Source organism: Neofelis nebulosa, chromosome 7 (genome assembly GCF_028018385.1).
Source record: "Neofelis nebulosa isolate mNeoNeb1 chromosome 7, mNeoNeb1.pri, whole genome shotgun sequence".
Taxonomy (NCBI): domain Eukaryota; kingdom Metazoa; phylum Chordata; class Mammalia; order Carnivora; family Felidae; genus Neofelis; species Neofelis nebulosa.
Window position 1 is genome coordinate 46070649 of NC_080788.1, and position 22559 is coordinate 46093207.

Below are 22559 nucleotides of genomic sequence, written 5' to 3' on the forward strand. Positions count from 1 at the left end.
ACCCCGCATTAGCATTTTTCTAATAAACTTGTGCCGTCTGGCTTATTAAACTTTACGGACGTTATTGCCAGTCTTTTAACAGATTGTCTTTGAAAGAGTTTCATGTTACCTGATAAGGAAATACATCGAAATTGGAATCAATTGAGTAAGGTTAGAAATGTTTGAAGACCATTCGCAACCACGTGGATGGAACTAGAGGTTATTGTGCTAAGCGAAATTAGAGAAAGACAAATATCATATGACTTCACTCATATGAGGACTTTAAGATAAAAAACAGATGAACATAATATAAAAACAGGGAAGAGAACAAAACATAAGAGACTCTTAAATATGGAGAATAACAGAGGGTTACTGGAGGGGTTGTGGGGTGGGATGGGCTAAGTGGGTAAGGGGCATTAAGGAATCTACTCCTGAAATCGTTGCACCATATGCCAACTAACTTGGATGTAAATTAAAAAAAGAAATAAAAACCCTGACAGGATTAAAAAAAAAAAAGAAAAAAGAAGTGTTTCAAGAAAAGAGACACATCTCTGCTTGACCTGCTCAGCTTCTAATTTTCACATCTTACTAGCTTGGGGAGGGATGAATGGCAGAGAAGAGAAATCACAGGATGAAATGAGTCAGTAATGAATTCATTGAATTTGGGCAGGGTAGCTTGCCTATTTGAAAAATTCTTGGCAAAATTTCTCATCACCCTCCTCCATAATTGGCTGGGTATTTTAAAGAAGACGTATTGCATTTGAATTTTCTGAATAGAGAGAGTTCAGCTCAGCCTTTTGTATATGGTAGGTTGTTCAAAGTGCATTACTGGAAGTGGGGAAAGACACCCTTTGTTTCTTTATTCCTGGGCTGGAGGAGGGAAAGCCTGGTATAGAAGCACCCTAAACTCGTGATTATATCCTTTTCATAAACATGACAGAATCTTCTGTTAGAAAATTATAACTGCAAATAGAAATAATGAAAGAGCCATATATACATACTTAGACGTTCACTTGAGAAGTTATGGTGGAAAATAATTAATTACTAGCCAAAATAAGGTTTCTAATGATCCTTCCCCTCCCCCGGCCCCCGCCTGGGTGCCCCCACTCCATGCCCAAGTCTTACCTACACTCAACAAAATCCCATCCCCTGAAGCCTTCTCAGACAGACCCCTTCCACTTCCATGTGTCCATGGCACATGTTTAAATCATCTTCCCCTCACACATCATGGTCTACCTGGTGTTAGAATACTCAGGGTTCTGTGTCTCACTAAGATGTGGAACTCTGGAAAGCAGGGGTTGTTTTTGGACATTAGCCAGTGGTCTCCATCTAGTTTAGAAGCACCTGTGGACCTTTTAAAAATGTCAATCCCTGGGGGTGCCTGGGTGGCTCGGTCGGTTAAGTGTTGGGCTCTTGATTTTGGCTCAGGTCGTGATCCCAGGGTTGTGGGATCAAGCTCACATTGGGCTCCGTGCTGAGCACTGAGGCTGCTTGGGATTCTCTCTCTTTCCCCGCCTCTGCCCTTCTCCCCTGCTCGCTCTCTCTCTCTCTCTCTCTCTCTCTCTCTCTCTCTCTCACACACACACACACACACACACACACACACACAGTCAATCCTTGGACTCCATCCTAGACCAGTTGAAATCAGAGTTCCTGGGATGCCCTCAACTGTCTTCTTACCTTTCAAAGTTTCGTGGGTGATTCCTAAAACAAGCCAGGGTTGTGATTCAGTGTTAGTAGAAGATATTTAAGTATTGTTGACTCTGCCATAATTTGGTGCAACATCAAATTCAAACAAATCAGGAGATATATTTGCCCCTGCTGCAGCAAACCAGTGAACTTACAGGAGATTTTTTTTTTGGCGAGAGAATGGAGGGAAGGGATGGGGAGTATATTTGTTTAATGACTCTGACTTCTGTAAAAGGGAGACTAGTTCGCAGGGAACCTTATAAAAGAGGAACCTCTGTGTGAACAACACTTGGTATGACCCTGGCAGCCTTCTGCCTCTTCCCCACTGTGGTCATGTACCCTTGAGCAGAGACCTCCAGAACATGGCAGGGTATCAGGAGAGATGGTTTTCAGTAGGTTTGGGATGAGGTTCAGGCATCTGTTTTTCACAAGGGTTCCAGATGATTCCTGAGAGCTTGAGAACCACTGTTCTATAGGACCGTGGAACTGAAAACAATGTGGGTGTTGTATCATAAGCACTGGGTCTTTTTTGGGAGGTGGAGGGGTTGGTTTTTCTTACCCCCAAATTGCACAATCATATACATATTTTCTCTAGAACTTTTGTGTAGTTTTATTTTTTTAAGTTTTTACTTATTTATTTATTTATTTATTTAATAATCTCTGCACCCAACATGGGGCTCAAACTCATGACCCTGAGATCAAGAGTCATGTGCTCCTCCGACTGAGTCAGCCAGGCGCCCCTAGAACTTTTATGTAGTTTTAAAGTTTAGCTTCTTACATGATCTGACATTTACTTTTCTGGTGTGAGAGACTATACCCCATAGATCCTTTTCCAAATGGATATTTAAATAATGATTCTAAAAATAATTTATTAAAGAACACATTCTTCATCTTCTGTTCTTTTTTTTCCCATTTTTTAAAGTTTATTTTATTTAAAAAAATTTTTTTTAACATATATTTATTTTTGAGACAGAGAGAGAGCATGAACAGGAGAGGGTCAGAGAAAGAGGGAGACACAGAATCTGAAACAGGCTCTAGGCTCTGAGCTGTCAGCACAGAGCCTGACGCGGGGCTCGAACCCACGGACCACGAGATCATGACCTGAGCCGAAGTCGGACACTCAACCGACTGAGCCACCCAGGTGCCCCAAGTTTATTTATTTTTGAGAGAGAAAGAGAGAGAGAGAGAGAGAGAGAGAGAGAGCAGGGGAGGGGCAGAGAGAAATGGAGAGAGAGAGAACCCCAAGCAGGCTCTGTGCCGACAGTGACGAGCCTGACCCAGGGCTCAAACTCAGGAACCATGAGCTGAAATCAAGAGTTGGACACTTAACCAACTGAACCACCCAGGTGCCCCTGTGTTTTCTTTTCTTGATTAAAAAAAAGAGAAAAGCAAACAATTTCTCTCACATGTCCTAACGTACTTTGTGTAGGTCCGTTTCTTCATTACTGAAACAGCTTGGACCATCAGGTCCTCATTCTGAAGACTCACGGCGGCCGTGTGGCCCATGACTTGCAGAAGCAAAAGGTGGACCAAATGCTTTGGTAGCAGGACACACCCTGCAGCTGTGCTTCTGAATAGATCCCTGATAGTGGCCAGATGTTCAGGGACGCATCTCTTCCTAAAGGTCAAGAAAGCACAGTTAAAAGTGAAAAGAAGACAGCAGTGTTTTAATCGTATTTAGAAGAATGAGGGATTCAGAAGTGGGAGTCAGGCTTTTTGGAATCTCAGTAGGAAAACAAAAGAATGATTCCAGGAATCAAATAATTCTAAGAACTAATTATATAAAACATTTTGCAAACCATGAAGTGATATTCAAATATATTAGGAAGTACTAACTCCATGTGTTCTAGCTACATTTGAAAGACTTCCAGAAAATAAACAATGTCACTGCTGAGTAAAACTTGGTCTGTCGACCCTAGGATTCTTCTTGTGGCTTAAAGGAAGTTTTACGGGAAAGCAGAGGAAACTGTAAAATAACACTTTAATTCAGGTACCTGTCTATAGCATGAACAACACCTAGAAAGCCTTCGGGATTCTGGTAATTGGTTGAATATGCTATCTATTCTAAGTGTGCAGGCTAAATACCTATTCATTCCCCAAGTGAGGACATGGGATAATAATGTTCCATTATTAGCAATTAATTAATGATGTCCTATTCCTGGTACCTCTCTCTTTGCATTTCCCTGTCTTTCCTCAGTCATCTTGTGTCACAGGGAATACAAAAAGTAGTTGGCCAATTCTGTTTTCTGGCATTAAGATAAAAGCCAAGTTAAAGACAAATGCTTAGGGGCGCCTGGGTGGCGCAGTCGGTTAAGCGTCCGACTTCAGCCAGGTCACGATCTCGCGGTCCGTGAGTTCGAGCCCCGCGTCAGGCTCTGGGCTGATGGCTCGGAGCCTGGAGCCTGTTTCCGGTTCTGTGTCTCCCTCTCTCTCTGCCCCTCCCCCGTTCATGCTCTGTCTCTCTCTGTCCCAAAAATAAATAAAAAACGTTGGAAAAAAAAAAAATTAAAAAAAAAAAAAAAAAGACAAATGCTTAACCGTTGGGTAATAACAGCTAGTGAATTGAGAGTTTCCTGTACAAAGGGATAAGTAGTCTGTATACCCAAGACATCAAATCACTCTTTTCATTTTCATATTTTCACATTATGTTCTGCCATGTGAAATAAGTAGATGTGAGATTTTTTTGGAATGTTCTAGTGGTTACAGGTTAGAGATGGTTAAGATGCCCTTTCCCTGGCCAGTCGGCTAAGTGGTCATCAACCCCTACCCTCCTGAGAGCCCGTAGAGACAGTCCAGGTGGGAGTGGGATATGACTTGAGGAGCAGAGTTGGCTCAGGATCTCGTGGAATGATCTTAGCGGGAGGTGGTCTGAAACCACAGAGGAAACAACTCTTTGTGTACAACTTCCCACTTTATACTTTAGCAGACAGTGTGCCTTCATGGACTGATAGCATAATCCTCTCTGACCAACGGGCTGAAAAAGAAAGTTTGCTGGACACAAACTGGGAGTCAGGAAAGCACTGCTTGCCGAGTAAGGCATTTAGACTCCTCTTTGAGGCAAAAGGAAAGTTTTAACACTGACCTAGTTTAAGGGGTTACTGTTATTTGGGGGGGAAAAATCCTGTTCGTGAAAATAGAAATTTGGACAGAAATAAAAGAGGCTACCAAATTCCTAAGTCATCTATTAATTTTTTTTCAAACTTAATTGCATTTTCTTGGCCTCACAGTGCAATTGTTGCTATGGGCCCACTTTAGTTACACCTAGTAGCTGAATCTGCAAATACCACAAAGCTTTACTTCTGTCAGAAGGATTTCGTTTGATTAATTTACACTCTTGGGTGACATTTCTTAGTTGTGTAGGAGGGAAAAAACTAGCTTAATTTAACCACATTAGCCACATCACGGATGGGGAAATGTAGGGAGTGTGTAAGTGATTTATTTGCCTTATTACTTAAGTGAAGATGTTTCTGGCTTAGGTTTTTACCTTGTCCTTTAAGAGCTTTACGAGCAAGATATTTTAGGCTATGGTAGTTTGAATGTTCTTTTAACTCCGGCACTGCAGGCTAAGGCTCTAATTTCTGCCAAATGTGAAATAGTGGAACAGAATAAAACCATGTGCTTTACATTATAAAAGTTATATCTGATGGATGTCCATGTTTAGAAAAATCACAATCAGGCTCACCATTTGTAGATATGGATAACACAACTCCTTTGCCAAACAAAGTTGGTTTCATCCTAATTGCTTACCTTTATGTGTTTTATTTTCGTATCTGTAGTAAAATAGATTTGGTTATACTTAAAAACCGTTCAGTGGAAATTTGTAGTGTGGAGCCTGGTTTGTTTGAGTCCTGGCTCTTGTAATTTTAGAGCCATATCTTTGATTTGTTCATAATATTCATAGTAATAAATCACCTCCCAGAGTTGTTATAAGGATCAAATCAAATCTAGTTATCTGGAAGTGTGTTGTAAATTATAAATAATTTAATAATTGTAAGGAAGTATTTTGTAAACATTGATTTCCTTTAAAACTAGGGGTACCTAGGGGTGCCTGGGTGGCTCTGTTGGTTAAGCGTCCGACTTCGGCTCAGGTCATGATCTCACCGTCTGTGAGTTCGAGCCCCGCCTCGGGCTCTGTGCTGACCGCTCAGAGCCTGGAGACCGTTTCAGATTCTGTGTCTCCCTCTCTCTCTGCCCTTCCCCTGTTTATGCTCTGTCTCTCTCTGTCTCAAAAATAAATAAGCGTTAAAAAAAAAAAAAAAAACTAGGGGTACCTAGGTGTATGCTGTATGACTTGCTGAAGGTACCAGAGAATTTTCCGGATGGTCCAACATGTGTCCAAAACTCAAGTCCTATTAAAGACACATATTTTAAAGATAAAAGACATTTGTCACAGCATTCTGAGATCGAGATTTTAAAAGACATAAATTAACATTGAAGGATTTTTTTTAAATCCGGGAGAAAGTTTCAAGAATTTCTTTCGCTTTAGGTATTGGCTGGGTGTCATTGGGAAGAGGAGTAGCAAATAGGGAGCACCAAGGGACTGGTCCTCTGACATCACCAGAGAGATGCCCACATCACACAACCAGGATCTTACCATGTGAGAAGGGCATCAGAAGCATGTGTGCAAATGGTGCTGCATGTATTTTTTTTTTCTTTTTTCCGAGAGAGTGCAAGCGGGGAGGGGAGTGGAGGGGGAGGGAGAATCTTAAGCAGGCTCCACGCTCAGTGTGGAGCCCGATGTGGGGCTCGATCCCATGACCCTGGGACCATGACCTGAGTAGAAATCAAGAGTCAGATGCTCAACTGGCTGAGCCACCCAGGCGCCCCGGCGTATATTCTAAATGACATTTGTAACACCTTCTACGTAAACTAGGGCAATCACAGTTTCAAACGATAAAGGTTCTTTTGCACCATCGTCAAAGGGTGTCATTTGAATTTATTGGGTTTTTTTGTTACCCCATCGTGCCTGCCAAAGTTTATTGGTAAATAAATACTCAGGCTGCTTAGCAGTGGCTGTTCTCTAGGGCGTGGAGCATAATACACTTTAAGTGCAAGTCTGTCCTAGCCTCTAGCCTCTGAGTAGCTGGGAAAAACAGGTGCTGGACTTCAGAGAGATCTGGAAGTGAGCCTGGTCCGGCCTCTTGCAGCCCTGATCGTCATGTGGCATGTGCATGGGACAACAGTAAAACGCAGCCCTTGCTGCAGAACCAAGCAGTTTTTTTTTTATTATTATTCATATTCAGCACAGATCTGTTGATGCAAAAAACATGCTCTCCTGATGTGGCCACTGAATCATCACTTGCTTCTTTCAAAATCCCCGAAATCTTGTATTCTGATGGTATTTGGCGGATCGCATCTCATCCTGCAGCAGCCTATGCTTGCCAGCAGTGTCTGAGAGTGGTTTCAAGTAATTTGAACAAACTCTTTGATGATAGTCCACCTTTTAGTACGTACCGAGAATAGTACATATACCCACACGGTTGTGCCAAATCTTGTTCCTTTTTCTTTTTTAAATTTTAACATCAAATTTGTGCTTTGTTTAATAATAAAAGTATAAGGCTAGGAGCTATGCAAGGAATGAGCAGAGATTATTCCTGGTGGGCTCGGGTCCCACGTGAATGCCCTTGTTTTTCTCTTTCACGGTTGGACCCATCATGGTGTGAATATTCTCTTTGACACAGTCTTCAATTGCATTACATTTTTTTTATAAGAGCTACTAAAGACTGTTAACACATTTATTTAAAACTTCCTCAGCCATATTCACAGCAAGGAGGGGTTGGTGGATGTGTCTTTTGCGAATAAATTCCCTTTGTCTGCCTAGTAATTTCCTTCCAGGTTTCTGAACGTGTAACCCATAAATGACACGTGTGGGTGAATGGAGCAAAATGGAGGAGACACTTATGCCAGTCTGAGAAGTTAATAATTTTGATCATCAATGTTAGCGAGTTGGCAAGTTTTTCTCAGATCCCCTACTATTTGTTGACTCTGCCGTCTGAACCCAAAGACCTGGCAGTGTGGCGAGAAGGGGCTGGTGAGCCCAGCCAAGTAATTTCTGAGTAATCATCTTATGGATACTTCACAGACTTTGGCGAATATTTGGATGGAGTCGGTGGCAGTTTTATTGCTACCATCTGATTCTGCTTTGGGCCTGTAGCAATTTCTGCCACTTTGTCACCAATGGGGGGAAACGCTGTTACTAGAGTGGAAAAAGATGACATTCAGTAGCAGTGTCTTATATTCTGCTCAGAATTTGTCCAAAATGGTCCTGTGTTAAAGGGCAAAGCGTCCAGCTGCTGTCGATTGGGTCAGACACTCATAATTTATCTTAACTTGAAATTATATTGTCCATCCTGAGAATGAGTAAGATGAAATAACAGAAGATAGCAGTGGGGATATGTTGGGGTCCCCATTGCCCCATCTTCCTTTTTGGTCTTCTGGTCTCACAAGCCTATGGGCCCCAGGGAAGCGAAGCTCTGTCTTGTTCACCACTGTTTCGCCAGGACTTAGTGCAGTGCCTGGCATAGAGTCGGAGCTCAGTTTATTGAATGAATTAATCGGGTGAGTGCATAAAAAACCAAGTAGAACAGGAGTTCCTCGGAGCAGCTGCAAAAATAAGCAATTCCCACAAACCTTTGAATTTTGTGTGGGGTTTGTTTGTTTGGTGGGTTAGTGGGTTGGTTAGTTGGTTGGTTGGTTGGTTGGTTTACAAAGACCAACAATAGGGAAAATCCACTAGACTCCAGTCTTCATATGGTTATTATCTGTTGATGATGTGGTGGATGGAATGAAGGTGTTCTTTTCCCATCCTCAGCACACACACCTCTTGTGTTGGATCTTGAGTGTCACCATCAACCATCACTTTGTCCCCCCCGTTGCTGCTGTCCTCTGCTATTCAGAGATCATCAATATTGGTGGGCAATTAGATTATTTCCATTTTTGTTAAACACTCCTGCTAGTATTCCGTTAAGTAGATTCTGTGCAGCAGGATTGTTGATTCATAGTGTATATGCCTGTGACATTTTGAGAGGAACTCCATTAATTGGCTTCCAGAAAGGATTTGTCTATTTATGTGCTCACTGAGGGCATTAATGAGTGGAGAATTATGAAAATAAGGTAACATTTAAGATTACTGGAGGGTAATTTCAAGTAACTGAAAACTAACTGCCTGTAAGCTCGCAAAATTTTTGAGAATAAGAAATTCTTTATATTTCTTTTATATCCTGCACCACATAGTAAACTGATTAATGTAATTGATCTTTACTGTCACGAAGTCTCTTACCTTTCATACTCTTCCCCATTACCTGGGCATATTTCCAGGGGTCTCTTAGGGAGAAAAGCTAACCTTTCCCATGAGGATGTGCTCGTTCCAAAGTTTTACTTAGCTACGTAGTAGAAACTCAAAAAGTATTTATTGAACTCATTCTCATGGTTCAGCTTTCACCTATAAACATTATAGGAATAGAGGGAAAAAAAGAAGAAAAAACAGAGGCTAAAATCAAGGCAGGAAGAGAGTAGATTTAGAAGGAGGAAGTAGGGAATTAGTTTGCTCAGAGGAAGAAAGATATACCAGCAATGGGAAATAGGTCTACTGTGTGTGATGGGGTATGGGTGGTAGCAGGAAGTCTTGGTTTTTGTTTTTTTTTAAAGATTTTATTTTTAAGTAATCTTTACACCCAACATAGGGCTTGAACTCACAACCCTGAGATCAAGAGTTGCGTGCTCTACTGATTGAGCCAGCCAGGGCCCCCAGTGACAGAAAGGCTTACAATGTATGTAGAACATTGGTAAGTGGATAGGCTATATTAGAAGTAGATTGAAATGAAGCTGGATAGTTACAACAGAAACTTGGAAAGCAAGACATGGAATAGGAATATAGAATTTCAGAATTTAGAAGAAATGTGACATTTCTTAGTAGAATTATACTTAGGTTGTGTTTATCAAGCAACAGCAGCTAGCAAGGTTACTATGCATGCCAGTACAGATAAATAAGACCATCAAGTCTTCATGGAAAGGAAAGAAGAATTTGTCACTCATATGTCTTCCCAGCTCAACTCCTTTTTTGAGGTATAGGGGGTATGGTTGGAGATGGGGGGGGGAAGGAGGATGCTGTTAGGTTTGTCTACATAATGGGAAACACCTGATTAAAAACAATATGGAGCCAGTCTTGACAATCAAATTGGCTGCATCCAATAGAATGCCAGCAAAGTCAATTCCCAAAATCTCTTCTGTTAAATAGTGACATAAAGGTAACCTAAGTGGTGGGGAAATTTAGTTTATGTGGCTTTAGCATGAGACGGATCAATGACAATTCTGTGGATTTATAGAACTGGGAGTACTATAACTAGAAATACCTGTCACTATAGACTCCTGGTATTATTTGGGGTAATCTATATTATAATGAAGGTGAACATCACTTCTCTAGTGACAACCAAATAATGGAAGCCCTGGATCAGTTGTTCTGGTCTGTGGTCATATTGGAAATAGTGGGTTTGCTTTTGATTTTAGAAGGTAAATGTGTTTGTGAGAGCTGTAGGAAAGCCCAGAACTCATTTCCATTAAAGTGACACTGTAATGCCATCATGCACTTTGTCTCACAAGAGAAGTAACACCAATTAGCAGACCTTGAATACTTAACCCGTGACACTGAGCAGGTGATTTAACTTCTCTGAGAACACAGTTCCTCATCTGCAAAATGGAAATAGTGTCTACTCCCAGTCACAGGGTGGTTTGAGGGCTCAAAATGGTAAAGAAGAGAAAAGCTAAAGTACTGCAAAATTGTAGTGTGCTTTTTGCTTTTAAATCACTTTGTATAGTTACGCGTCAATTTTTATCTAGGGCCTAGATTCAAGACTAAGAAAGAGAGCTCTCAGCCTTCATTTCACTTGAATTAGCCCTACTTTATCTTTACTTTAAAATTAGTCCATTTACTTCCACCTCTTTTGAACATCACCCTAACCTTCAATCATAAAGGAGAACTGCAAGCAGTAAAATCAAACTGTGAAATTATAGAATTGTAAAGCCAGAGCTTTCTACAGGTAAAGGGAAAAGCAGTCTGATTGAAGTCACTCTTGTCAAGGTGAAAATGACTGACTGCTATGCCTCTAATAGGATTGTGTACATTTTTTAAGAGATGTGCTTCTGTTAATCTATGCAAATTTCAAATTGTGGAAGATACGATGTACTGATAGTGTGGGACACAAATTTATTTCCAGCTCAATATTTTGGGGGGTAGGAGACTGATGTGTCTATATAATTTCCCATGAAGAAACAATCTGGGGCTGAGGTGCCTGGGTTGGCTCAGTCACTGCAGCACCTGACTCTTGATTTTGGCTCAGGTCATGTTCTCACAGTTCGTGGGATTGGGATTGAGCCCTGCAAGTGGTCTCTGTGCTGACAGTGAAGAGACTGCTTGGGATTCTCTCTCCTTCTCTCTCTCTGCCCCACCCTCCTCGCACCCCCCCCCCACCCCCGACCCCACAACTCTGTCTCTCAAAATAAATAAACATTTTTTAGGGGCGCCTGGGTGGCTCAGTCAGTTAAGCGTCCGACTTCGGCTCAGGTCACGATCTCGCGGTCCGCGGGTTCGAGCCCCGCGTCGGGCTCTGGGCTGATGGCTCAGAGCCTGGAGCCTGCTTCCGATTCTGTGTTTCCCTCTCTCTCTGCCCCTCCCCCGTTCATGCTGTGTCTCTCTCTGTCTGAAAAATAAATAAACGTTAAAAAAATAAAAAAGAAATAAATAAAAGAAATAAACATTTTTTTTTAAAGAAACAATTTGGGGCCGAGGTTGACAATCAATTTGATTGCAATCCATAGAAGAGGGATTCTGTCCCATCTTTTTCTTGCCATTTGTATATATTGTTCTACCTCCTCCATCTCATCCTAAAATATGGAGCAATTACTCAGTTCTAAAGTGTCCCTCCTCTGACATCTTGCTGACCTCTTAATTCCACATATCAGTGTGCTTTTTTTTTTTTTAGTTTATTTATTTTATTTTTGAGAGAGAGAGACTGCGAGCAAGGGAGCAGCAGAGAGAGAGGGAGACGGAGAATCCCAAGCAGACTTGGCCCTGGCATCACAGAGCCTGTCACGGGCCTTGAACTCATGAAGCGTGAGATCACGACCTGAGCTGAAATCAAGAGTACGATGCTTAACCGACTGAGCCACCAGGTGCCCGAAGGTTGTCCTTCTTTTCGTTGTTGATTGCAATCTAAAAGAAAAAGGGGTTGTGATTTAAAAGGAGTTGTCACCTCTCCAGATAGTTCAGTCTGTACCCAGTGTTTCCACAGTAAAATGAGCACAACTGTGAACTGTGCAGGGCTGCTCTAATACATTTGAGTGATTTTCCTCAATTTGTTCTTCTGCATCAAGTCAGCAATTTATGTAAAGGGTCATCTGGTAAATATTTTAGTAGACCATATGGTCTCTGTTTAATTCCTTAATGGTGCCATTGTACGTGAATATAGTCACAGAGAATGTGTAAATGAATGGGCATGGCTGTGTTCCAATAAAACTTTACTTATAAAAACAAGCGGTGGGCCAGATTTGGCCCACAGGCCATAGTTTGCTGATGTCTATTCTACATCATTTCCATAAAGACAGGACAGATGCACTTACAATGTTAAATGGAATACACTGAGTTAATTTAGGGATTAATTTGTAAATACCCCAAAGTTGAATCAAAGATCAATTTTTCGGTTTGCTTAGGAATTTACCTACAGAAGACCGTGTTGTCACAATTTTCTGTTCTTCTTTACACTGTGTACCTATAGATTGGATAAGGCTAAGGCCTGGCAACAACAGGCTTGGGGAATATTTCCTTTTCTCAAGTGTTTACTTTTTCTCAAATAGTTTCTCAAGTATTTACTTTTCTACATACTTAGTCTGCCATTTTTCATATTGCACTGTCATTTTAGATTAATGCCACTGACCTAATGCCAACTCTATACCACTCTTAGAGCTGGAAACTAAGAGAGAGAGCAAGGAAAGACCAGGAGAGGAAACTTACCTTAAATGATCCTTGAAGTCAACATCAGATACCTTGAGAAGCCATTGCTGCTTGATTTTTAAGATCTTCAATTACAGTACTTTGATTTTTAACCTTAAGAAAATTCTCCTTCAACCATTTCAAGCCATGTGGAATATCTATTACTGCTCAGGAATTTACTGTGGTTTTTCATTGATCGCGGCCCCAGACTCTGGAATATGTATTAATTTATTTGGGCAGAGAGTGCAGGAATCCACATGCAGAATAAAGTAAACTTTATGTTGAAGCAGAATATTGAAGCTGGGAATGATTAATTCTTAAAAAATGAACCATCAGCATTAATAAATATTGAATTCTAAGAAGGTTATTTTGCAGTTTGCTTTTTAAAGGACTGAGGTAATCTGACTGACTTCCCATTTAAAAGCGAAGGCTTTTTTTCCCCCCTATGAACAATATTTGTTTAGAGTCATTGGTAAATTATTAATCTGCGTTCCAGTGTTTCATGTTTGAAATACCAGTCCTCCCTGTCCATGGGGGATTTGATCTCGCTGTAATCAGCAGAGGGTTCTGGGAAGTGGGAATGGCTGTGGTTTGCTCTTTGAAAGACTTTAAGAGAGAATCACAAAGCCGAGGTTATACAGGAAGCAGCCCTGCCCAGTGTTTGACAGCTGGCAGTTTCCATATGGAGTTATACGGTGCCGTGAACTTGGAAGGAACACTGAATTGTGGGAACATTTGGGTGGGCTTCCCTCCCCCCTCCCCGACTTGCAGAGGTCCTAGAGTATCCTTTAAAGTATTCTTGCAGCTCCTTTGAACAGATGTCAAAATCTCTTTCAGTTTGGAGCTACTCCCAAATGTTTATATTCTGAGTCTCTGGTCCATTTTCCTCCCAACGCTGCACATTGAAGGTCACTACTGGGGTATTTAATGAACTGGACTGGTCATATGATTCTAGTGAGTTCTGGCCCTAGTTCCACCCCACTTGCTAGCTCTGGCACATTAGGTAAGTCACTTAACCCCTCTGATTTCTTACTGAATGGGGGTTATGTTAGTGTATCCAACATAGTGTTGCTTGAGGATTAGGAGGAATAACTCATGGGACCTAGCATGGGATCTCCTCCATGAACATGCAAGCTCCATGGGGAAGCTGTATTTCCAGTGTCCATAGCAGTGCCTGGCACGTAGTAGGAGCTCAATAAAATTTTAATAAGTTAACTCCAAGCACTCAGTAGATATTAGTTATTATTGTCATTATTAATATTATTCCTATATTTATTATTGCTTATGTTACCCTCCCACTCAAGTTTCATTTTGAGTCCCTCTCCTTACCTTCTGCTGGTGACAGTCATCTTTATGAAGCTGTGGTGTCAACAGAGTGCTGGGTTCAAATCCTGATCTACCCTGGTTAGCCATGAATCTTTGAGCAAGTTTCCTCATCAGTAATTGGGACAATAGTGCCCGCTCGTAGAGTGTAAGTGGGCACTGCATCTGTGCCTTAGTTTTCTCAAGAATATATGGATACAAACAACCCTGGTACCTAGTCCTTTCCCCATTTCTTGGTTTGTCACGTTCCCTAATGGCGTAACCCTGGAGGTGCTGTGTGCTCCCCACCAGAGCGCGTTGCAGATGGCTCCACGTCTGGAGGTCTGGTGAAGTCCTCTCCCCAGAGAACAACCACATTGCTCCAAACGTGTGTGTTTTGATCAGGCTCATTTGTGAATAGCCAGAATAGTCTCTGTCCTTTAAGTTTCCACGGTTTGTCTTTACAAAAGACGACTACCACCACCACCGCCGCTACTGCTTTGTGTCATGTGAATTGGAAAGATACCACCACCACCACCACCATGTGTTGGGAGGGGTTCACAGAGGCTGTAAGATGAACGTTCTGACACCCTCCCTTCACCCCTTGGGTTCAGTGTCTAGTTTGAGTCTGAAAATGGATCAGGTTCTCTCTCTTCCCACAGAGCCTGCCTTGCAGTCCACTCTAGGAGGTAGCACAGGTCCAAGGAAGAGCCACTTCCCCGGTGCAAGAAAGCAGACGGGTCCGCTCCCACCTCCTGTTTTTGGCTTGAGCAAGGACCGCACTCTCCCGGGGCTTCTGCTGCCAGTTAATCCCCAGGGGTGAACTTTCTCTTTCTCTGACTTTCTCTGCTGATACCTCTGACAGCTGGCCGTGTGCCCGCTGAGTATAGTGCAAAGGATTCGGGAACTGTCACCACCCCAGTTACAGCTGATCTTGCTGGTATGAGCCCACCATCTCCATCCCATCACCCAACGTCATCTCTTCAGAAGTGGGAACCTCTGTGAGGCTTTATATTCTCCTCCTCTGCCTCCTTTCAGCAAGGGGCGAGCCCCCACCCCTCCTGCCTGGGCTCTTGGACCCATCACCTTCTCTCTCAAGACAGCACCCACAGTGCTGGGGAGAGAGGGGTGTGACGGGGTCTGTGTGGCTAACGTTCCTTTGCCCACTGACGGGGAGACGCAGCCTTGCCTGGGATGTGTCTGGAAATGCCTCCCAACCTGGCCTTTCCTTGACTTCATTCTTTTCCTCACCCCACCCCCCCACATCCCAGCCAGAATGTCTTGTCATTTTTACTTATAAAGATAATGGAATCTGATAGCTTGACATCGCTCCACAGCTGCCACCCTAATTCAGCGACCACCACTTCTCACCTAGAAAGCTGTAGGATATTCCTCATGGTCTCTCTGTTTCCACACTCGCCCTCCTGCATTCTCCACAGAGTGGTGCTGTTTTGAAAGTAAATCAGTGCATATATTTATATAATACTACATCTGCCAGCATATAAAGTAATACTTCAAGGACGAGATTTCCTGAAGATGTTCCCCAAATGGTATAGATATAGGAAAAGGTGAGCATGTATCGAGTCTAGGCAGTGCCCAGTGGTGACTTGGGATAGCACCTGTGATGGGTGCATGTGGATGAGAGGCAATGCCTTGTCCCCCACAAGGTGGAGGACCAGATTGGAGATTCCTGCACAGAGGTGTGTGATTGAAAAGTCAAATGGGAAAATACCTCCCCCATGAGTCATTTTCCAATGTCCCTTCTACTATATTGACCAAGGGAGGAATCTATGTAGCTATTATATCATCTTTAATTAAAGCATAGCTCTAAAGTAAGCAAGTTACAATGTATATTTTAACACAAAAGGAAGGTCCACAGACAAAAAAAAAAAAAAAAGAATGATAAAATAAAAATCTAAATCCGTTGTATAGGAGCCATTTAGGCTGAAAGGATTATTTATTTATATATTTTTGAAAGCTTTATTTATTTAAGTAACTTCTACACCCCACATGGGGCTCAGACTCCATGACCCCGAGATCAAGAGTCGCATGCTCTTCTGACTGAGTCAGGCAGGATTTTAAATAAGGGATTATTTAAAAGTCAACAGACGTCACCAGCTGATAGGACCTTGAGAAACACCTTGTGATTTTAAATTGGGAGGTGGGTTCAGGCTGACCACCCACCTAATTCTAACTGCAGTTTTCTAGAGGAAGTGAGAATTATTCATGTATTGATAGAAATATATAGCTGTCTGGGGTTTTTTTTTTTAGCTTTTTATTTTTATTTTTTCCATGCAAGCACCTGATAATAAAAACCGTACCCAATAAAGAGGAACTGAACCTTTGAGTTTGTCTAGAGTTTGGTTTCTAAAGTATCCAAGGCCATGGGGAATGTGTGGCGACTTTCCTGTTCCCATTCTTTTGAAAGTTCCAGTTGCTGTCTCTTGTGCTAACACCTCCACTTTGTGATTCACAGGTCACAGGTCACAGAGTTCAAGAACCGGAAGGGGCTGTGGGGGTCAATCCTTGTCCCCCATCTGACAGGCGAGAAAATCAAGTCCAGATATCGAGAGTACAAAGACTTGCCTAAACTATAACATAGGGTCGCTGTAGGTGCGGTGGAAATAACACCTGCTTCTACGCCCATCAGCTTTCCCTAGTCTGGATCCATCAGTTTAAGAAGAAAACGCTGGTTTCATTTTAATGAATTTAATTAATTTTAAAAACATAAGGAGGAAATGCTAAGTTAGTGTTTAAAAATAGCTATTAATATGCCTTCATGGAAAAAAGCTAACAAAGCTATTGGATGTATATTTTAGTACTTGTGTTTTAAAGGATATATTAGAGGATTGCACTGTCAAACTCCAGAAAACCCGGAGCTGGAATATGTAAATCATCTCAAGCTCCAGTTTATGGTGGAGCTGTATGTGGGTCAGCTGACCTCACACCCTGCTGCCTGGGACTCATACAGGAATTTAAAGCCTTCTGTCAAGCTGTGATCATTTCTACAAAATCCCTGGTTATGTAATTAGGCAATTTTTTTTTCCCTATTAGAAAAGGAAAATTGGATTCATTTACACTGTGAAATCCAGCTGAAGGGGAATATGGTTCCCCAGACTAAAGTCATTTCTTTCCAAAAAGCCTTAGAATGCTAAAAATAAAAACAAATCCAACTATTATTTTAACTTTGTAACTTGCAGTTGAGATAATCTGGATTCTTCTCTTTGCTTCATTACTCGGTTAGAAGTAAGGCCCTTAGAAGTCATTTAACATCTTTAGGCCATAAGACCCGATTTTACTCCTGAAGTTCATTTAACTGTCAAGAGAGGTGGGTGCAACCTTTGGGCATTCTTTCAGCCAGAAATTGTGAGGGTCTGCTGTGTGCTGCTTTCTGGGCCTGGTGTTTGGATAGGGATAAACACAGGTTCTTTCCTACCTGGGCTTCGGGGACAGGAATGTTCAACTTGAACTGGGTGGCTCTGTCTGTCTGAGTCGCTTCTTCCCTACCTGTTCTCACCTTGAACAACCCAGACTCTCCGGCACCCTCATCACTCCCCCAAACCTGCCCAGTTCCCAAGACACCCTGAATTGCTTGTGTTCTTTTTTTAAAAAAAAATTTAAAGTTTATTTATGTATTTATTTATTTTGAGAGAGAGAGAGCACATGCAAGCAGGGGAGGGGCAAAGAGAGAGAATCCCAAGCAGGCTCCGCACTGATCCACAGGGGGCTGGAATGCTGAACCCACTGGGCCACCCAGGTGCCCCTCTTTTTTTTTTTTTTAATTTAAAAAACAAGCTATTCTGTTTTATATAATTCAGGATTTCACTGATTTGATCAACATTTGCACTTTTGTTGTTGTCCACATAGGTATATGTGCTTGTCTGACTTCATGCCATGCTCTTTGACCTCAGAAAATCTAGTTACCCTTCCTTCTTCTGGCTAAGCTTTCTTTCCCTATTTATGATTTGTGGCCAAAGTGGATCCTGCCCTTTGGGACTGAGGGCATGTGGAAAGATGCCACACTTCATTCAGATATACAGCTGGAGCTACAAAAAACAAAGCACACACACACACAAAACCCATAAGCAAAACAAACAAATATACAGCCAGGGTGAAAGGAGGTTCTCTCCTCCACCCCACTTAGATCCTGAACCTCAGGTATCTCTAGGATTCTGTTTTCATCCCGCTTTTTGAGGCTTCCTCTGTCTCCAGGCAGCTTGGAAGTCACAGTGGGCATTTCAAGGGACTTTGCAGCTCTGAAATAAGGACACTAGAGCCCCAGAAGCTTTAGTAGTAATAGAAGGTGACAACTCCCGGGGCACCTGGCTGGCTTAGTTGGTTAAGCATCCAACTTCAACTCAGGTCATGATCTCACGGTTCATGAGTTCAAGCCCCACGTCTGGCTCTGGGCGGACAGCTCAGAGCCTGGAGCCTGCTTCAGATTCAGTGTCTCCCTCTCTCTCTCTGCACCTCCCCTGCTTGTACTCTGTCTCTCTCTCTCTCTCAAAAATGAATAAATATTAAAAAAAAAAAAAAAAAGAAGAAGAAGGTGACAGCTCTCCAGATGCTTTTATGGGCCAGTCAGACTCCAGCCTGCTGCTTTTCCTTAACCGTGAGTCCTCCTCTCCCTCCAGCATGGCAGGGCCCCATAAGCACACACTGGTGCCCATACAATCATCAGACTAGTGCATGGAGCCATTCTCCATATCGTCCCTAATTCTTAAGTTTGAATTTTATTTTATTTTACCTTTCAAGATTTTATTTTAAGTAATCTCCACATCCAGGGTGGGGCTTGAACTCACAACCCTGAGATCAAGGGTCACAGGCTCTACCGCTTAAACCTGAATTTTAATTCTCACGTGGAAATTGTTTCTTTATGCATCATGTTTCGAAATTACCATATGTCATTAAAACTAAGACTCCATTGGCTTATTTGTTTACGTTTCTAAGAAACTGATATTTACTTTCTGCCTTATTTCCATTTTCTATTGCCATTGATTTTTAAGAAGCACCATTTTTTATGTACCTTTAAGATAAGAAAGCCATGGGGCACATGGATGGCTCAGTTGGTTAAGTGTACAACTTCAGCTCAGGTCATGATCTCGTGGTTCACACGTTTGAACCTCACGTTGGGCTCTGTGCTGACAGCTCAGAGCCTGGAGCCTGCTTTGATTCTGCGTCTCCCTCCCTCTCTGCCCCTTCCCCGCTCGTGCACTCTCTCTCTCAAAAATAAATAAACATTAAAAAAAATGATAAGAAAAATGCTGTTAATCAAATGGAAACATGTCATGGGTTATAACATAGAGTCTGATTTCAGATATGTTAAAATGTAAAAATAAAACACTGTGTCCCCCCACCCCCACCCCCACCCTGCATTTGCCTCTTAGAATCAATAAAGCCTGGGTCAGATTTCACCTTTCCCCTGACAGAGTTACTGATGTTTTTAGAATAGCCAGGTAAGCAGGACAGTTTCCTTTCAGCCAATTGCTGTCGCTGGGCTTCATTCTCACCCATGCTCAAGGTAAGCAGTTGGAACCTGAAAAGTACTTGACTCTGTTCTCAAATGGTCTGGATTGCTTAACCACAAAAGGTTAGGGCTTTGATATCTAAAAATATGCCATAGACTTCTTTTTCCTTTTAATTTCACTTTTCAAAACTAAGAAATAGGTTATAAGGTGAAATTTGTCAAAGCAATTTGTAGGTATAGATACAGCTTCACTGTGACGGCTTCTTTAAAACGTTAAGGTGACACGAGACACCCTTTCTCTGTAGAGTCTAACATCATCCTGTGAGAAGGGTAACACTGAGAAGTGACCGGTGAAGGAAAAACGAGGCGGGAAGGATCCTCCAGTTGAGAGATAGGTATCTCAGTGTTCTTATGTGACAACATTGCCTTCTCCAGAAATTCTTCTGACGGTTTTTGACAGCATTCTTGAATATTTCCAGTGAGTAAGAGCTCATGTCTCAGAAGAGAGCCTGTTTATTTTTGAATAGCTAAACTCATTAGAAATGTGAAACCAATTGTGTTTCTTTCATTTCTCTCTTTAAAAAGAATTTTATTTAATCCATTTACTTTTGAAATCAGAATAAATACAGGTTACCACAGAAACTTCATGTTTGAGCTAAAATTTAATTTTTTTGTGGCACTTATCCATTTATGCTAGTTCTGCTTCTTTGGAATTCCCCAGCCATGCAAATCTTTAACCCATTATCATGTCTTCTGTTTCCTCTGAGACTTATAGGAAATGCCCAGCTTCTTATGAGACATGAAGTTACACATGTCCATCTGTTCAGCTCAAATTGAGCTCTGCAATTTACGCACTGTGTGATCTCAGGGAACTTACTCCATTGCCTCGTTTTTAAAATGTGGATAATGGGGCTCCTGGGTGGCTCAGTCAGTTATGCATCCAACTCTTGACTTCAGCTCAGGTCATGATCTCACAGTTTGTGGGATCAAACTCTGCATTGGGCTCTGCACTAACAGTGCAGAGCCTGCTTGGGATTCTCGCTCTCCCTCTCTGTCCCACCCCTCTGCTCATGCTCTCTCTGTCTCTCTCAAAATAAATAAATAAACTTAAAAAAAATAAAATGTAGGGGTGCCTGGGTGGCTCAGTCAGTTGAGCGTCCGACTTCGGCTCAGGTCATGATCTCGCAGCTTGTGAGTTTGAGCCCTACGTCGGGCTGTGTGCTGACAGCTCAGAGCCTGGAGCCTGCTTCAGATTCTGTGTGTGTGTGTGTCTCTCTCTGTGCCCCTCATGTTCTGTCTCTCTGTCTCTCAAGGATGAATAAATGTTAAAGAAATAAAATAAAATAAAATAAAATAAAATAAAATAAAATAAAATAAAATAAAATAAAATAAAATATGGATAATGAAGAGTTTTGTGAGAAATAAGTTAGTTGGCACATGTAATGCCCTTAGTACAGTGCCTGGAAAATGGTAAGTGCTCAATAAAAGTTAGTACTCTTAGTCACCATTCTGGAAGTCTGCTCCTACTACATCCTACCTCCCAAACTCAAGTGAAATAATCTTGAAATCCTGATCTTGTTTCTTTGTTTCTTTTCTATTCTTTTCTCTTTTCTTTTCCTTTCTTTTTTCTTTTCTTTTCTTTTCTTTCTTTCTTTTTTTTTTTTCTTCTTCAATCTTTCCCTTGATTTCAGTGTCCAGTCAGTTATCAGGTCTCCCACCCAGCCCTTCCTCTAATTCTCCTGATGAGTCATTTTGACAGTTTAAAAAAATCTACTGCTTGGTTTCCTTGCCTCAAGCCTTTCTAGGACACTGTGGTAGGAATAACAGGGACTTTAATGGTAGCCTCACTTGGGTTCAAAATCTGATTCCACCATTTACAGGAATGAATGTGCAAGTTACTGAACCATCTTGAGACTTAGTTCCGGTATCAAAATGGAAAGCTGCCTCTTCTGGAGTGATTGTTAGATAATGAGGTAGAATTATAAGATAATGTCTGAAGAGGTCTGGGCACACCTGAGGCATTCATTAAATGCCAGTTGCCTTCCCCTTTCCCCTCCAGATCCTTCTCCGCTCAGTGACTACATGAATTCCAAAATCAATGTTTTAATTACGTGGTATCTTGCTTAAAAATCCTCTGTGACTTCTCATTTTTCACTAAGACATGTCTGAAATCTTTGACACACATTTAATATGAAACAAAGGTTCTAGAGCCAGACTAGGTATGCTTGAATCCTGGTGGCATGACTTACAACCTTGGGCAAGTTTTATAACCTTTCTACCTCAGTTTCCTTATTTGTAGAATGGGAGTGATAATAGTAGCCCCTGCTTTATAGGGTTATCATTAGAGTTAGTTAGCCTGTGTCCAGGATTTGCAAAAGTCCTGACTGTAACTATCCTACACCTTCTCCTATGCCCCACGAACTCTCTTTCCTGGCACAGCTGTCATTGCTTTTCTTAGGATTCCAGGCTCCTAGCAAGCCAGACAATTTGTTCTCCTAAGTGTCCATCGCTTCTCCCTCCTCCTCTTGATGGTCTCTGTCGCTGCTCTCCTCCCAAATTATTTATTCTGTTGGTTTGCTTTGGTGATCGTGAGTTTAGAATTTGTCCCCAGAATCTTGACTGTTTCCATGACTTAACATCAGATTAAGTTCTTGTAGGCTGTTGTTCCAAGCTTCTCTAGGGAGGAGAAAGAGGAGAAGGGCATGTCTTACCATACATGACTCTTATCAAACTGTTGGAATTGTGTGTTAACCTGACTCTTTGTCTCATCAGGCTGTAAGCTATATGGAGGCAGGCAAAATACCTGTGTTCACCAACTCCTGGCAAAGTGCCTGGCACATAAGAAGCCCTCAGTAAATATTTATTGACTGGATAGAGCAAGATTGGAAAGTATAATGCCCCCTTTGGATTACCACATTGCGAAAACATCAGATGCACTTTCTTTTCTGCCTAGGGAGGAAACCAGTTCTATCAAGAATGCAGCTTAAAGCTCCAAAATACTCTTGGGCCCTGGAGGTTATTTTGGGGCTCTGCTACTGATAGAGCTGTGGGAAGTTAGTTGTTAGCATTTATGAGTGATAGCTTAATAATATCAACTTTCACCAGTCCTTGGACTGAATCCAGATTTGTTTTTCCTAG

The 22559-nt window shown here is 41.8% G+C and overlaps 1 protein-coding gene across 1 annotated transcript in view; it reads left to right on the forward strand.

The window, feature by feature from the left end:
• MYO1E (myosin IE) overlaps window positions 1-22559 on the forward strand; it is a 215141-nt gene that overhangs the window by 20400 nt on the left and 172182 nt on the right. The gene's annotated exons all lie outside the window — the stretch shown is intronic.